We start from the raw sequence: 3,807 nt of genomic DNA on the forward strand, positions 1-3,807 counted from the left end.
AACACACCCATGAGCTGATGGAAATCGGTATATTTTCTAAGATCAACATTCAAAACACAATTACCTCACCTGAAGGAACACCACAGGCTCTGGCATAAAAAACCGGTTTTGAGGCAGTCATTGACATCATATCGGCATTTACACAAGCACTTCAAAACAACTGCTTCATAATGAAACTATGACACTATACTATGTATTTGCATCCAAAGTAAAAAGGTGAACAAGAGATTCCAGTAACTGACCAACTAGAAACTCGGGCACAAGGCACACATCGGGGTTTGACAACAAAAAGGCAACCATTAAACCCATCTCGGCATTTACACAGCCATTATAACAAACAGCTTCATACTGCAACTAATCCAGAGACTAAAAACATATATTTGCATCAAAATGACACTGAATTCATACTGCCATTTACATAGGTGTCATACAAAATTCATCCTGGCATTTAAGCAAGCGTTACAAAAACCACATATTCCAACAAAAACTAAAAGATGTGAACAAGAAATTTCAGTCACTTTTGAAGCTGCAAATCATTCATTAAACTCATATAGGCATTTACACAAGCACCATGACTAACTATCTCATTGCAAAAGCATGACTTCAATCCAGACACTAAAACCATACATTCGCATTGAAAATAGAACCGTGAACAAAAAAGTTCCAATCACTGAACATCTAGAAAATTCACAAGAAAGTAAACATCATGGTTTGAAAGTGTAAGGCTGGGGGAGTGAAATGGGACCTCGGTGGGCTTCATCGCTGTCAAGCAACCTCTGCACCCTCTTCTTAGCGCAGTACTGTCGATCAAAAGTGTTTCACCCTGACAATCAACAATGGCGATCAAGAACCATTACCTCCTCAATGAAATCAAAAACAAACAGATATGGATAGATTGACAAAACCCAGGTGGGGCGGCAGCTACTGACGAAGACGGTGCGTGATTTCTGCACTCTGCGGGGTAGAGAAGGCCAACGGTGGCGATCTCGGTGGGCTTTCTTGTCGACCTCCCTTCTCGAGGCACGCGTAGAAAGCGTCCCGCGCCTGCAACAAGGAGATCGATTGAATTCTCTATAGACGAAGAAGGATGAGGAGATGGAGATGGAGATGGAGTACCTTGTAGCAGGCGGCGCGGCCATCGGCGAGGACATCCGCCATTACTTCACTACTGGTGCTCATCGAGTGTTCGACGAAATGCGCGCCTTTTTCTTGGAGTTAGGGTTTATAAACTATTGAGATGGGCTTAAAATTAGAAATTTGAGAAATAATTATTAGGGATGGCAATTACTTTGTGATTTTTTAAATTTTAATTTATAAAACCTTATCAAAAATTGTTTTTACAATTATCAAATAAATAGAAACGTTGCTTTTGGTTTTTCATTTTTTATTTTTATAAAAATATGAAAAACTTGTGAGTCTATATTTTTATATTTAAATAAAATTTTTGAAATTTCTGTTTAAGTTCATTTCTATTTCTGTTTAATGTTCAAATACTATATTGCATTAACAAAATCTAAATCATAAATTAAAAATTTAAAAGCTTGTTAGGTTATTAAAAATTCATGTAAAACTATCAGCTGCTTCTTTAGTTTTTGTATTAATTTAGTTCAACTCTAATACCTTTGGAGGTTGGGAATAAAAATAGTAGTTTATAAAAATTTTTAACCTGACATATTATATCTATTTTATCTTTAAAAAACACCATAAGTGAAACTATATATAACATAAATATGATTTTAATTCAGGTAGCTAAATTAAAGAATGTGAAACTACATTCTTACCATGGGTTAAAATATAAACTAACATAAACCAAAAACCACACAACACCTCCGTACATATGTACACAAAAGTACCCTTCCATTTTAGTGATTTTTGGAAACAAATACTCCAAAAGGCAAACATAATGCACATATGAAATTAATGATAGGACATCCACTAGCCTTACCCTTCCTAGTGTACTGCCTTCCAAGTTCCCACCAAAAATTAAACACTCATTTGTGCTATATAACATCTCCAATGAAATGGAAAAAGACTCATAATTAATGTCTTCCTCTTGGAACACAAACTCAGCTTCAGAAAACACAGATATTATCCTTTCAATGGTAATCACCTGATTGTTTTTTACCTAGGAGAAAATTAAACAATGGTTAAAATTTCTCTGACTCATAAAAATTACTGAAGAAATATATTTTCATGAACAAAAAAGACTCAATTCATGAACAAAGATCAGAAAGTGTTACCAAAGATATTTTCATATGTCGATTACTGCTGATCAAGTAGAGTAAGAGGATGAAGCAACAGAAATTGGAAGGCTTATTAACTACTCATCAGTGAAAGGAATTGTCTAAATGAACACATAAAAATGGGTTTAAAAATTTGAAAGAATAGAACAATTGATTCATTGATCCTGTCGCAATCGAGTTTCATGAGCAGTACTAATCAAGATTTAAGTTCTAAATATTGTTTTTGTTTCTGATTTAAAGGGAATTTAATGATATACTGCAATGTCAATACTTCAGCTTCACAATAATAAGAGCTGCAGTTAATTAGAGAAACACAAAACATCAACTTTCAAAAGAAGTTACATTACTTACCAATCGGTCTTTCATTATGTTTTTGAGTTCTACGCCAATTTTTCTTCTTTTTAATACTGCCATTCAAAAATAAGTAACGTCTGTTAACTTCTAGGAAAGATATTCATAGATTTTAAGAAGCAAGGTCACCATTTTCAGTTTTGAGATTAATGAAATAACCATCATGAGGAATGCAATGAGCAGAAAGATACAATGAAAAGGTTTGCCGTGAAATGAAAAATAAGGGGTCAGAGTTCATCTGAAGATGGCTACATGTGTTCATCACATTTACATTCTTATGTTTTGTGATCATCATATTCCAGACTAATTGATCAGTAAATTGTCATAGTTGCACATTCTCAACATGCATAATGGTTAGTCAGTTATAACTATATACAGCAGTTATGGCAGATTAGTCACTCAATGTATGACCCTGATTCTAGAAATTAAATCTGGAAGGATCACCCTATTTTTGCCACATTTATGATCCTTCTAAGATGTGGATAGTGCACATCTTCTTTGATTGAGCATGTCAATGGTTTGCATTGTCTGAGGGAAAAAAAATCTAGCAAATGCTTGAAAATTGTAGGTCAATTTATCAATCATCGGACTTTCATTAAATTTATAAATATTTCTATTAGCTATGAGCATCTCTCGAAAACAAACATTTAGCATTCTCTCTATTAATATGTGAAGAACAGATTTTTTGTGCATTAAAAACATCAATTATTAGAATGAAGATAGATAAAGAAACGATTATATATGATGACATAAATACAATTCCCTCACATGCAGTTTTGCACAAGGAATAGCACTGCATCTTCATCAACTAAGCTTAAAAATTTTGTTTTTAAAAACCATAACATGACCAACAAACCAGAATATAAAAACAAATTAACTACAAAATATATTCAATTTTTGAAGAACACAAACCTGAAACATTAACTTAAAGTTTAGAGTGCTCCATTGATTGTTTGCCCAATATGTTGCCAATTACTAGAAATATTGAATTATTAAAATGAAAGTTAAATTGCAATAATAAGAGTTAAAATTTGGAAATACAAACATCTCATTGAAATATGTACTTTTAGTAAAAAAATAAAGACATTTAGAAGAAGAAAATCAATATATTTAACTTTGTATTTTAACATGGAATCAGAGCTCATACAAAGATAAAATTGATTTATTTGTAACGTATGTTCACTTTAATTAGTAATATAGATGTAAAGGTAAG

At 32.7% G+C, this 3,807-nt stretch overlaps 1 pseudogene; it reads right to left on the minus strand.

Annotated features, from left to right (window-relative positions):
- Positions 1-598: 598 nt before the first annotated feature.
- Positions 599-1,201, minus strand: LOC120255983 (annotated as a pseudogene).
- Between the last annotated feature and the right edge of the window lie 2,606 nt (positions 1,202-3,807).

Source organism: Dioscorea cayenensis, unplaced genomic scaffold (genome assembly GCF_009730915.1).
Source record: "Dioscorea cayenensis subsp. rotundata cultivar TDr96_F1 unplaced genomic scaffold, TDr96_F1_v2_PseudoChromosome.rev07_lg8_w22 25.fasta BLBR01001260.1, whole genome shotgun sequence".
Lineage (NCBI taxonomy): Eukaryota > Viridiplantae > Streptophyta > Magnoliopsida > Dioscoreales > Dioscoreaceae > Dioscorea > Dioscorea cayenensis.